This window comes from Equus caballus, chromosome 16 (assembly GCF_041296265.1).
Source record: "Equus caballus isolate H_3958 breed thoroughbred chromosome 16, TB-T2T, whole genome shotgun sequence".
Classification (NCBI taxonomy): Eukaryota; Metazoa; Chordata; class Mammalia; order Perissodactyla; family Equidae; genus Equus; species Equus caballus.
Window position 1 is genome coordinate 52438694 of NC_091699.1, and position 14374 is coordinate 52453067.

At 50.4% G+C, this 14374-nt stretch overlaps 1 long non-coding RNA gene across 2 annotated transcripts; it reads left to right on the forward strand.

Moving 5' to 3' along the window:
- Positions 1-561: 561 nt before the first annotated feature.
- LOC111768351 (uncharacterized) lies at positions 562-4927 on the forward strand. 2 transcript variants are annotated; one of them, XR_011426932.1, is made up of 3 exons: positions 562-695; positions 1392-1446; positions 4243-4927. It is a non-coding gene; the product is annotated as an uncharacterized lncRNA (long non-coding RNA). The 2 variants fall into 2 exon arrangements; XR_002800639.2 differs by lacking the exon at positions 4243-4927 and adding an exon at positions 2461-2597.
- Positions 4928-14374: the final 9447 nt, after the last annotated feature.

A 14374-nucleotide genomic window follows, 5' to 3' on the forward strand; every position in this document is an offset into this window, starting at 1 on the left:
AGGCATGTGCCCGACCACAGGGCCCCACGTGGCTCCCCACACACCCACGGGGGAGGGAGGCTGCCCGCTGGCCCTGGCCCAACCCCGCCCAGGGCCATCTGCTCAGAGAGCAGCGAGAGGTGTCTCACAGGACACAGTGAACTAGAGTGCTGATTTCTAAATCAGCTCCAATATCTGCTTAATCTTTTTTTAAAGTAAGTAATATGTGTATAGGACTTCCAATGCAAAAGGTGCGAGGAGCACAGAGTGAAAAGAACATGTTCCTCCCGCCCCTGAGCCCCAGGCAAGCGGTGCTCCCTCCAGAGACAACCACCATCCTGTTACCAAAGTACGTGGGCACGCACACTTCTTTTTTTTAACACAGAAAGTCAAGCTGCACTGCCCCTTGCATTTTGCACTTAACGATAATCTTTTCACATCATTTCACATGCAGCTGCCTTGTTCTTTTTGAGGGCTAATATTTCTCTCTCCGGGTGAGTCATGGATTTTTTTAACCAGTCCCCTATTCACAGATGTCTAGGCTGCCTCCATGTTTTAGCTATTACCGATGCCACAGCAGTGGATGACTTATAAACCATTTCACACCTGTGCAAGCATATCCGTGGGATAAACACCTAGGAGGTGAGCACATTCTCCAGAACTCCTCTGTGCAGCTGAGACGACTTGGTCACCTGGATTTCTTCATCGACACCAAGGTCTGCTTTGCTTTCCCCTGGTTACCATCTGGCTGGGGTCAGCGTCAGAACCGCTGATGAGTCATAACAAGAATAGTGATGGCGGACACGTCACAGCACCTACTCTGTGCCCAGCACCACTCTCTGCACTCTCCCTGTGTTACAGGGTTCCATCCTCCTAACAACACGTGAGATAGGTTCTGTTATCCACTCCTTTACACAGATGAGGAAACTGAGGCACAGGGGAGGTAAGGAACCCGCCTAAAGTTCCACAGTGAGGAGGCAGTGGATCGGGATTGGCACCCCGGCAGCGCGGCTCTGTGCCACCCCACCTCTCATAACAAAATCATCTGAGCGATTCCTCGGCTGCTGAAGCCCCTGGGGCTGCTTCCAGTGTGTGTGTATCAGCAGATGCTTGTCTGCAAAGCCCGAATGGGAAGCACGTCTTCTGTTTCCAATACCAGTGTGTGCCCGGAGGGAGGTGGGACTAGACTACAAGCTCTGTGAGGGCAGGGACCAGGTCGGCCTTGTTCATCCTCGTACCTTGCACACTGCTCAGTTCATTACTGTTGAATGAATGAATGAATATTCTACTGGATGGTAATAATGCTAATAATAGCTGACATTTATGGAGCACTGACTGTTTGCCATAAATTATCTTATTTAATCCTCATAATGACTCTCTGAGATAAATTCCATATTACTTCCATTTTACAGACAGAGAAACAGAGGCTCCCAGAAGTTCAGTAAATTGCCCAAGGGCACACAGCTGGTAAGTAGAGGCATTGGGATTTGCTCTCTGGGAGTCTGCTTGTTGCCTTGAGTGATTTCTGAGTGACGTCTGAGGTCCTGTCTGCACCTAAGTTTGTGAATCCATGAATTTCCTACTTAGGAATTGATCTCCACTGGGTGCAGGCTGAAGGTAATAGCCACATGTCCTTTTTTTAATTAATGAACTTTACTTTTTAGAGCAGTTTTAAACTGAGTGGAAAGTATACTTTTGTGTTGTCAAAAGTACAGTTTTGAGTTTCATGGCAAAATTGAGCAGAAAGCACAGAGATTACTCAGATATCTCCTCCCCCACCCCCCCAGAGCCCCCTCCACCATCAACATCCCCCACCAGAGTGGTACATTTATTACACCCAATGAACCTATGTTGACACATCATTAGCACTGAAAGTCCATAGTTTAACATGAAGGTTCACTCTTGATATTGTACATTTCTGTGGGTTTTGACAAATGTATAACGACACGTATCCACCATTATAGTATCATACAGAATAGTTTCACTGCCCTAAAAATCCTCTGTGCTCCCCCTGTTCATCCCGTCCTCCCCCAGCCCCCCTGGCAACCACTGATCTTTTTACTGTCTTCATAGTTTTGCCTTTTCCAGAATGTCATATAATTGAAATCATATAATATGTAGCCTTTTCAGAGTGGCTTCTTTCACTTAGTAACATACATTTAAGTTCTTCCATGTCTTTTCCTGACTTTATGGCTCATTGCTTTTTAGCGTTGAATAATATGCCATTGTCTGGATGTACCGCAGTTTATTGATCCATTCACCTACTGAGGACTTCTTGGTTGCTTCCAAGTTTTGGCAGTTATGAATAAAGCTGCTATAAACATCCGTGTGCAGGTTTTTGTGTAGACATAAGTTTTCAGTTCATTTGGGTAAATCCCAAGGATTGAGACCACTGGATTGTATGATAAGAATATGTTTAGTTTTATAAGAAACTTCCAAACTGTCTTTCAAAACAGTAGTACCATTTTGCATTCCCACTAGCAAAGAATGAGAGTCCTTGTTGCTCCCCATCCTTGTCAGCAGTTGGTGTTGTCAGTGTTCTGGACTTTGGCCATTCTAACAGGTATGTAGTGGTGTCTCACTGTTGTTTTAAGGTGCGTTTCCCTGATGACACATGATGTGGAGCATCTTTTCACGCGCTTACTTGCCATCTGTCCATCTTTGTTGGGGTATTTGTTCAGGACTTATGCCCATTTTTAAATCAGGTTGTTCCTTTTCCTATTGTTGAGTTTCAAGAGTTCTTTGTATATTTTGGATAATAGTCTTTTATCCGATGTGTCTTTTACAAATATCTTCTCCCAGTCTGTGGCTTGTCTTCTCATTCTCTTGACATTGTCCTTTGCAGAGCAGAAGTTGTTAATTTTAAAGAAATCTAGTTTATCAGTTATTTCTTTCCTGCATCTAAAAAGCCATCACCATACCCAATGTCATCTAGATTTTCTCCTGTGTTATCTTCTAGGAGTTTCATAGTTTTGCATTTTGCATTTAGGTCTATCATCCATTTCGAGTTAATTTTTGTGAAGGATGTAAGGTCTGTGTCTGGATTCATTTTTTTGCATGTGGATGTTCAGTTGTTCCAGCACCATTTGTTGAAAAGACTGTCTTTGTGTGCATCCTTCTTTTCAAAACTTTTGATAGAAGTAGGACATACAGAGAGCATATAGCATAATGGGTTTTCATGAACTGAACATTTCTGTGTAAACTGGATCCAGATCAAGAAACAGAACATCACCCAGCACCCTGGAAGTCCCCTTGTGTTCTCACCCATCACCACCTTCCCAAGGGTAACCACCCTCTTGACTTCCGAAAGCACAGATTAATTTTGGGTATTTCTGTTTTTCATGTATTAAATGGAATCACACAGTGTGATGGTTAAGTCTATGTGTCAGCTCGACTGGCCACAGGCTGCCTAGATTAGACATTGTTTCCGGGTGTGTCTGTGAGAGTATTTCTGGATGAAATTCACATTCAAATTAGTGGACTCAGTAGATTGTCCTTCCCAATGTGGTGGGCAGCATCCAATCTGTTGAGGGCCACGTACAGAGATCCGGCCTAGCAAAGCCTTTGCTAACCCAACCTTGTCACTTGTACTTAAATGTGCCCCAGATCAACCATGTCACTGAATCGGACCAAGTCACACAGCTCTCCTCTCTGACAGTAGAACTATAAAGGATGTTCCTATATAAGCTTGTTTCTGCTCAGTTGATCTTTTCTTTGTTTCAGCAGTCTTTTTGATCCATCACAAATAAAACAAAACAAAAAACAAAGATACTTGAAGCTACCGTAATTCAGATGTGCTGAGATGATTATGGAGGGGCCGAAACATAATGGTTCTAGTATCTGGAGATGAAATGACCTGTGAGAGGCAAAACGACCAGTGAGAAGATAGAACAGAACCAGAGAGGGGGGCGGGATGAAGGGACTCGAGAGGAAAGGCTGGCTAGTGTGTGTGTGTGTGTGCGTGTGTGTGCGTGTGTGTCTGTATTCAAGTAAGGGCTACGAGTGTATGTCTGGGGAATCCATTATTTGACTCTGTGTGTTTGTGTCTCCAAGTGTGCATATGGATGGGGACAGGCTCTGGGTTGGTGACAGGTGGTTACCGTGGGTGGGATGTGTCTGTGTGGGTCTTGATTTGTCTGTGTGTGTGTTGGTGTTTGTGTCTATGAGGAATGTATGTGTGTGTACCACTGTGCTGGGCACTTTACAGTTTCCTCAGTGGGTTGTCAACAGCCCCGCACATTAGGAGCTGTCCCCATTTCACAGAAACTGAAGCTCAAAGAGGTCCTGAAGCTCTAAGGTAGCATAGCCTGTTTGTGGCGGAGCTGGACGGCAGACACAGCTCCTTTCAATACCAAAGATCCTGCTCTCACCTCAGCCCTCTAACAACCTCCGGAAGGCGGCCTCAGGAGCCGACTCACCCTGGAATTAAACCTGGGCCCACTTTTGGGACTGGAACATAGCAAGAAAAAGCCGCTCACCAAACACCCCACCAAATGGGCCCTGATTGCAAAGCCCAATGACAGCAAGTGTTGTCGAGGGTGGAGTAGGGAAGGCTCTGCTCAGCGCCGGGGCTGTACACACAGGACCACTTGGGAACCAGTCACCTCGTGGAGCATGAACTTAGACTTGACCCCAGCTGCTCCACTCCTACGGCCTGAGAAACACATGCCCTAGGGGCAGGTGCTGAACTTTCATAGCAATATTGTTAGTAATAGCAGAATCCTGGAAACAGCCCCAAAGTCCACTGATGGTAGATTGGGCAAAAAGACCTGTATTCCATTCACACATTTTATGAACTACAGCTCTGTGCATTATTATGGACGCATCCTAATGTCCCAGAAGACTACTTACACAAGAGACTATTTTTATAAAGTTCAGAAACAAGCGAAAGTATAAGGAAGTGCAAGAGAATGATAAAAAAAAAATAATAAACTTCAGATGTTGGTTACCTCCTCGTGTCATTGGGGAGGGGAACACATGAGCTTCAACAACGTAGAGAATATCCCAGTTCTTAAATGGGGCGGTGGTTCTTGGATACAATTTTTAGTGTTATGCTTCACAACTTACATATATGATGTATTTCTATGTAACAACTATTTCCTTATTGAAATCTTTATGGAGGTATAATTGACATACAACATTATATTAGTTTCAGGTGTCCAACACAATGAGTCGATCTTTATATATATTGCAAAATGATCACCACGATAAGTCTAGTTAACATCCATCACCATATATAGTTATAAAATGTTTTCTCGTGATGAGAATTTTTATGATTTATTCTCTCAGCAACTTTCAAACATGCAATACAGTATTATTAACTGTAGTCGCCATGCTGTACGTTACATCCCCAGGACTTATTCATTTTATAACTGGAAGTTTGTACCTTTTGATCACCTTCACCCATTTTGCCCACCCCTCAACTCCCACCTCTGGTAAACCACAAATCAATTTTCTGTATCTATGACCTTGTTTTTATTAGATTCCACATATAAGTGAGATCATACAGTATTTGTCTTCCTCTGTTTGACTTACTTCACTTAGCACTTAACCTGTGAACCTTGGGCCGCCGAAGCAGAGTGAGCAAAACAAGAAGGCTTTTATCATATAGCTTCATGCCTCTGTCCCATTACCAGCCATACATGTCCCTGACCTTGGGCTCCACCCAAGAACGTGATGGGGGACATGTGAAGCTGCAGAGAACAGGCGTCATTTAATTGCTCAGCCAATTCTTTGTACTGCTGGCAGTTCGGCCCTCAGAGCAGATGAAAATAATCAATTAGCCTTTTGGTTATACACAGCCTGCCCGTTCTGCTAACACACTCACATTACTCATAGTCTAACAGGAGGAGATTAAGTACGGGGGAGATGAAAGATCTCTGTACAATAAAGCACAGGAATTTTCAGGGAGCCTTTTAGGGAGGTAATATTTGAAGGGAGCTCTGTAGCTTGAAGAAACCCAGGCACTCAGATACCGAGGAGGAGCAATCCCACAGAGGGAAAGGCAATATCCCAGCTCCTGGAGAGCAAGGCCACTGTGGCTGGAGCAGGAGAGCACTGGGAGAGCGGGGTGCCAGGCAGGCAGGGCTGGGGTGGGGGTGTCTCACTGGCCCATTGCTGGGTTTGCCATTGGAGATTGTTAAGGAGAAGAATGACAGGATCTGAGCTAAGCTCTGACAAGATTGCCACGGCTGCCATGTTAAGAATAGAATAGGGAGCAGGGTTGGCTGCCAAGGGTAGCGGTCATGTGATGGCTGAGAAGGTAAGGAGGCTGTTGTGGTACCAGTGAGGCAATGGGCTGACATCAGGAAACAGTGGACGGACTCAAGAGGCTGGGAGGTGGGACAGACAGAGATTGTGGATGGAGATGTGGGAAACGAAGAAAGCAGGAGAATCCAGTAGAATTCCCAAGATTCCCACTTGAGGAGCTGGCAGGGTTGGCGACAGGTGTTGGGTCAATTACTGAAATGGAGCAGACTTGGAGAGAAACTGAGTTGGAGGGAAGATCAAGAGGTGAAGCAAAGAAGCCCACTGGGTGGCCAGAAGAGAGGGCTGGCTGGACCTTAGATTTGTAGTCAATGGGGTGTGAAGCCATGGGCTGAGTGAGCTCACCTGGGCAGGGGGTGTAGACAGAGAAGAAGAGAGGGCCCAGGACGAACTGCTGAAGAGTTCAGAGAGGGAAGAGCCAGAAAAGAAGGCTGAGGTGAGCCACCAGGGGAGGTAGGAGGGGAGGAGAGCAAAGAGCATGTTTATCAAATTCAGAGGAGAATGGAACCGTGTCCGTGGGCTTGGCGACATGGAGGTCATTGGCAGGGCAGTGTCAGTGGGGAGGGGCCATGACTTCCCCCAGGCTCATGGGATTGGGGGCTGGGTCTAGTTTATTTGGGTAATAAAGAAGTGAGTGACTCCAGAAGGCCAGAGGACTCGAGGACATTTGTGCTACATTTGTAAAGCAACATCAGAAAGAAAAAAGTGCCTGTGACATTTTCATTAATCCTCATGGCTGGGGTGTGAGCTATGAAAGAGGCATCTCCCAGCTTGAGTGCAGCCTGAGGAAAACCCTGGAAGCTTCCAGAGAAACTGTGAACTGAGGATCTTGGTGTGAAGCAGTTCCCCATCTGCTACCTGGGAGGAGAAGTGACCTGCCACTTGGAGCCCCACAGACAGGAAGGAGGACTGCCCTGTTTATTTTAGTCTGCTTGATTTCACGTTGCTGACGTCTTCACAGCCACTCTCCACCCCTTCTTTAAGGCTCAACCAATTAGGAGATAAAAATATAGCCCTAAGGCCAAAGCTATGTGTCATGCTCCATCAATTTGGTACAACCAGTCTATGGGGAACTCAAAATGGGAAATACTGAGAAGTACAAAAGGCTCACAATCCTCTAAGCATGTAGAAAAAACAACCCAAAACCATGAAAAAGGTTTGCTCCACACGCTCTGAGAGCTGTGGATGGACCATAACACACAGCAGGAGGCCAAGGGCGCCCACCTCATCTGAGCGCTGGTTGGAGCCACTACTTTTTTTCTTGTCAAAATAAATGGGGCTTTTGTGTTGAAAACGATTTCATAGCTTGATTTCCTCTGAGGATGTCCAGCCCTCACTGACGTTAGAGTGCCTCCCTGAAACTCCCGTGCTGTGGGCTGGCTGTCGGGGGGACCTTCACTCCAGGAGAGTGGGGAGGCCTGGGTGAGGAGGGCGCATCCCTCCTGCAGTCCTCACCCACTTGGGAACTGACCTAGATGGGATCCCCAGACCCCAGGCTTCTCAGCCCGATAGAGACCAAGCTGATGGCAGGGCTGGGAAAGGACTGTTGGCCCCCTTGACCCACCAGCAGCCCTCTGCTCTCCTCCTGGAGGGAAGCACAACTGCCTGATGCCCAGAGACACCCTCTGAATCCAGGTGTGCTGAGGCCACACCTCCTGTGGGCTGCTCCCTGCTCATGGCTGAGAGTGGCAGCGACACTAAGGCAGGCCCACTCCTGCGAGGTGTGGGGCTCCTCCAATAGGCAACTTTGACCTCAGGACTCTTGTAGGCAGCTAAGACCTTCCTTCCTTCTTGCTTCCTTCTCTCCTTCACAGGGCTCAACCTGCATCTCTGTCTGAGGGTTCCTCCAACTGCCACCCTCCCCCTCCCATCCTCCTTTACAGGCATTTTCCCCCATAGATCTCCTGCATGTCTAATCTCATCTTGGTCCTTGCCTCTCAGAGGACCCAATTAACACACCCGGAGCTTCCAGAAATTGATGCGAGGGCAGCAAACAGCCCCAGTGTTTGTAGGTAGTCTTATAAACAAATGGGTAGTCTTGTGCCACTGCCCATCCATAACTGGGGTCATCCCTCTGTCCCTTTCTGAAGAGACAAATTCCCTCATGAGAGGCGCACGTTGCCTCCCCAGGCCTTGGCGGCGCCTGCTGCAGAGGGTCAGCCCCAAGCCCCGGCCTGTCTTAATCGACGCCCACCCAAGTAACTGCATGTCCTCATGATGGACGCCTCAGTGAGCTGGGGATGCCCACGTCCAAGTGCGAGGTCACGTGACTTCACACTGAAAAACACGAGGGGCGATGGGGCGTGGTCGGCGGGTCCTCCCCTTGTTGGTTGGGAGTTGTGACGTTGTTGACCTTAACCAGGGATTCTGGACTTCATGAGATCAGAGAACAGGGAAGGGGTGAGGAGGGAGGGGACAAGGTGGGAGGGCAGGGGAGCAGGGTCGTTTCACCATTCACCCAGAAACTGGTACTTCACTTTCCTAAACGGGTTGTAAAGTCCTGTTGCCACTTACATCTCAGCAAGGACAGTTTATCAGGCTCCTTCCCAACGAGAGGTGGGGGGTGGGGCTGGAGGGAGCAGAACATCGGCAGGAAGTGAGAAAAACTGGACAGAAGAGATCAGCTGGAGACCTGCAATGTCCCCCGAAAGTTCACATCCTTCCTGACCCTCAGAACGTAATCATATTTGGAAACAGGGGTGGTGCAGATGCAGTTAGTCAGGATGAGGTCACACTGGAGTAGGACAGGCCCTAAACCCAGTGTGGCTGGTGTCCTTGTAAGAAGAGAAGAGACACAGGAGGAGAAGGGCCCATGAAGACAGAGGCGGAGGCTGAAGCGGTGAGCCACAAGCAAAGGAATGTCAGAGAGGGCTGACCACCGTCAGAGGCCGGGGAGAAGCAAGGAGAGATTCTCCGGAGAGCCTTCAGCCAGAGCACGGCCCTGCCAACACCTGATTTCGGACTCTTGGTCTCCAGGACTGCGAGAGGATCGACTTCTGCTGTTTAAACCACTCAGTTGCCAAGGCAGCCCTGGGACACTAACACCAGAGCCGTGCTCAGTGGCTGAAGTGGCCCATGGCGGTCCTTCAGCTCCCTTCAACCAGCCCCTTCCTGAACATCCAGAATCCCCCAGTGAGGCAGGGTTGAAAAAAGCGTTGCAATAACAGTTCATTCACCTATTCAACAAACATTTCTTTAGCACCCGCTCAGCGCCAGGCCTGCGCTAAGAGCTGGGTGTGCCATGGGAAAGAAGGTAGAGGTGCCCACTGCCCACGGAGGCTCCGGGCTGGCGGGAGACAGCCGCGCATGGACAGTCACACAAGTGGGTGGAGAATTACGAGCTGTAAGAAGTGCTGGGAGAGCAAAGAACGTGGTCCTATGAGGGTAATCAGGCAGGAGGGGCAAGGCTTGGGGGTGGAGTGGGCTAGTCGGGGAGAACTCTGTGAGGAGGTGGCATCTAAACCAGGAGTGTGTTGGAGGCGAAGAGGGGAAGAACCAGAGGAAGGGTGGCTGTGCCTGGGGGCCAGCTGCGACAGCTGGGCCTGTGGGCAGGCGGGGAACCAGGAACTGAAAGAGGGTGTGGCCCAGTTCAGTCGGGGAGGGGAGCTCCCCAGTGGGAGAGGGAGGTGGCCTCCTGGGGCTTGTAGTGGGTTCTGGATTTATCTAAATTCAGTGAGAAATACTCCTGCTCAGACCTTCACCCCAGGTGGTCATTATCCTGAGTGAATTTTAAAACGGTGAGGGGGCGGCCAGATGAAAGGCCTTGAGGAAACGTTGTCATCTCTGGGGAACAGTGGGTCACCCTGGCTGAAAATGCGCCAGTCTGCCCCTCCCTCAAGTGGCTCGTACAGACCTCACACAGAGTCTACACTGAGAAAGAGACCGACATCTGGATTCCGCATTGAGGGGAGATGAAGGAACACAGAGGCTGGAGGGGTGGCCCTCTGCCCTTCACAGCAGCCAGCCGAACCCGTGAGGTGGGCCCTCCAGGGGGCAGCGCTGGGAGCATGGATGCCCTCAGACCCGAACGGCCTTACTTCGGGGCAGTTCTTAGAGGAGAACATTCTCCGGGTCTCATCTCTCTCTCTCAGGGCTGCCCTGGCTCTCAGGACGCTGGGATCTGCATCATTCCACGGTCCAGTGGTCTTCAGTTCCGGCCCGGAGAGGGTCGTTCTGATCCACAGCCAGGGTTCAGACCACCAACATAACCAACGGGTTCTTTGTGGTCTACACCCACGGCTGTCCCCACCCCTCTCCCCTTCCTGGCTCCCTTGGGCTCTAGCCCCAGCATCATGGTAAATAGAAAACTTGTTCTTTTTCATTCCTGCCTCAGGGGAAACATCCAGGGAAAGGCCAGGGACTGCTGGGCCATTACTGCACCACATTGTGCTCCTCAGCTTTCCTCTTTTCCAGTCTTAAAATAAACCCACAGTGCTTCCTCCAGCAGCTCCTTACTCCCTCTCCCGCTGTCTCCGTGTGGCCTTGGCTTGAAGCTCCCTCCCCAGCAGGCTTCCAGCCTCGGGCTCAGCCCAGCTCTTGACAATCAAGACTTTAAAACACACATGAACCATATTTGCAATAGGTGGTTGTGCTCCAATAATGCCCATGACTAACCCTCAGCAATGGTTCTGGGCAGCCCAGGTGAGGGGGCCAGAACCGAAGCCTTAACAGAAAGGCCAGGCAGGAAGCCATCCAACTGTCATGCTTTTGTTCTCCCAGCAGAGAAATCCCCAGTCATCATTTAGGGCTGCTTAGCAGTTTTCAATTTATAAAATATCCCCAGACTATTTCCAGCAGTTTTCCCTCCCAGGATGCCCATCGCTGGGTGAATTTTGCAATTAAGGAAATAAAAATCTTGGCTGTGTTTAACAGCTTGCTCAAGGTTACAGAGCCCACTTAGGGCCAGAATCAGAATTCGAAGTTGTCGCGCACCACCAAGTTTCAGCCCCAAGTCTGTAATCACTTCTTGACCCTGGAATCACTGTCGGACTCTGAACCAACGTTGAAGGTCAGTCTTTTAGCCCATCCTGACCTGCTGCTTAGGACTCCTAGGTAAGAGCATCTGCAGGGAAGATTTTGCTTAAAGGATGAGAAGCAAATCCTCGGATCATCTCTACAGCATATTTGTACAAATGAGAAAAGCTGCCTGCTCTGGACAGAGTCCCACAGGCACATGGATGGGCCAGCAGGGCTGGCACGGATTTTGGCCCCACTACCCTCCTGGACTGGACATCTTTGTGCAGTGTACAACCTACACAACCATAGCTGTAGCCTTGCTGAAGAGGCAGCCCAGGAATTTCAGACTCTTTCCACTCTCCCACAAAAAAAAAAACCCAACAACGAGCAGGCACCGTGGTGGCTGATATACAGGAGCACACCACGACTCAAACCCACTGGTTGCCAGGCCATTGCCCTACTGTTTATTGCGTAGGTTTTGCAGACTCAAAGGCCAGCAAGGTGCCTCTCAGCTCCCAAGGAAGTGGTCTAGTGGGGAAAACAGACACCAAAATGATTTCAATATAATCGGGCCAATGCTGTCTTAAGAGGTTAACTCAAGGTAGTAAGTAGACTTAAATGGGACGATTGTGCATATTTCACCAACTTTTTAAGACATCATTGATTTTAAGGTGCCCATTATTCTAAGTACCACATTAAAAAAACAAGAAAAAAATGCTGCCATTAAAGCATGGCAGCATGGTCTTTACTTAGACTTTTAATTTTGTGCTTGATAAATTATATCTTTCTGATTTACTTAGATAAATTTTATCATATCACTGAGGCGCATAACTAAAAAGGAAAATGTGAGTAAAATAGATTGGTTAAAGTATTGGTAAAACTTGCTCACGCTCAGAAGCCAACTCTTCTGAATCACCTGTCATGCAAGCGCGTGTCTCCCACACCACCCTCTGGGCCACCACAAGCCCCAGGGAGGTGGCACGTCCCAGCACGGCCCTCCACTATTGTCTCTGGGATTTCTTCCCAGTTGCTGATGTCCACCGTGCAGGATTTGCAGGGACAACATCACAGCTGTCGCCTTTGAGAACACATCTTGCCTTCAGATGTTAGGCTGCGGAGAACCGTGCGCCTGAGAATGTGAAATGGGTTACCCAGCCGCAGACGCGCAGTGGGGCTGGGTCGCCGGCTCCGCGGCAGCCCATGCTCCCAACAACTGTGCAGCCAGCCACAGAGCGCACAGCTCCCTGTGTGTGATGCCGACTGCAAAGAGATGCTGCAAAACTTCACCCCAACACCTCCAAAAAGGGCTTCTTCTCTCTCGAGCTGGGCAGTTCCCTGAGGGAGGGGCTGGGAGGAAAGTGAGCATCCCTGGGCTGAAGACCTCCAGGGCCTCTGCAGCCCACAAGTCCCACGGGCCTTGAAATGGACAAATGCAGAGGCGTAGAGTTGGGCCCTTCCCCCACCCGCCTCATCACAGTCCCTCATTTCGGCAGGGAGGGAGGCCCCAGGGAGGCAAACGGGCACGCCCCCGCAGAGGCCTCTCCACGGGCGGTGGGGTGAGGCACACCAGCGACCCGCGTCAGCAATCACACTCCAATGGCCGGCCCTGGGACGTGCCCACTGGAATGGACATGTTCACAGTCCACCCTATCTTGAGATCCTGGGGGTCTCATCTCCTCCAGAGGATACAAAGCAGGAATCAGATGTGGTGGCTCAAGGGTGCACAGCGACCATTCCAACCCAGGTCCCCTCAGCCTGTAGGCTCTGGGCCGCCTGAATGAACTCGCCCTCCTGGCTCTCCCTTCAAGGCAGCACTTTCTACCCTGGTGATGTGCTGGACATCATAGTCCTTCTCACCTCCTCCCCTGGGACATGTCACTTTGGCCTGTCTCTCCTCTCTCATTCCATGGCCCCGCCCTGTCCCAGAGCTCCAGCCATCCCCGAGGTCCGCGCTGTGGCAGGCCCTGGGCAAGCTCTTCCCCAGCTTGGACTGGGCATTGGCCAATGCCTCCTCGTCAGTCTCCTTACGACCAATTCACCAGGCACACTACTGCCAGCAAAATGCGGCTCTGACATGCTGCTTTACGGCCTACACCCCTCCGGTGATTGCTCCAGGCACCCAAGGAGCTAACCAGGCGCGGTGGGAAAGGCGTTCTGGGGAGAGGCAAGCCCACAGGAAGGTCAGGAGGGGAGGTGGAGAGCTGTTCCCGGAGGACCTGCATGTGCTTCTGGGGCTGGAGCGGGGATATGTGGTGGTCCACAAAAGTCCGTGCCCTCTGAATGCTGACATTCTGAAGAGGGAGATAAATGATACGACAAGATAAATATGCAAAAAAAATCATTATTTGCTAGAGGGGGAGGGAATGCTGGGGGTGGGGTGGTATGTAGGATGGTCAGGGAAGAACTCATGAGGGCGGAGACCAGGAGGCGAGAGAATGAAGCATCTGGGGAGAAGCTTTCTCAGTAGGGGGACAGCAGGTGTGAGGCAGGAGTGTGCCCATTGTGCCTGAGGAACAGCAAAGGCCAGGGTCTCTGGAGCGGAGAGAGCTGGGAGGAGTGTGGAGAGAGGTGGGGTGGGGGGGACAGACCACGTGAGGTTGTGTCATTTATTCCCAGGTGCACTTTGCTTAGCACAGCACAGGGCAAAGCGTGGCTGATCAAAGGCTCCTGGCAGCTTGTGGGGCCACAGATGCAGGTGAGCTCAACCCAGTGGGTGACCTGGTGTTTTTTACTGTCACCTGGGATCTGTCTTTGAGCTTCTTCTGCTCAGGCCTGGGAGGAAGGGCACGGGGCAGGTGCACAGGGAGCAGCAGCATCTCACCTTTGCTGCCCCCTCGGGTCTCAGGGAAAGATCAGCAGCTGGACAAGAACCAGGTGGGGTCTGGGAAGAGAGGATCCTCTCACTGCACCCCCCACTCCCGGCACTGCCTCTCCCTGATCCCTAAGGCCACCCTCTGGTGGGCTCATGTTTGTCACTGCCCCAGCAGGCCCCAGCCTGGACCTCAGCTGGCCTGACCCCTGCCGCAGCCCCCAGGGCTGTGCCTCAGCTCGCCCTTGGGAGCTCCTGCCCACCTGTGGCTGCCTGGCAGTCATGAGTGGCCACTGGAAAAGGAAGGGCTGCAGGATGAGAAATCCGTGGCTATCAAGGTCCGGTCTCTGACCCCTGCTCTCC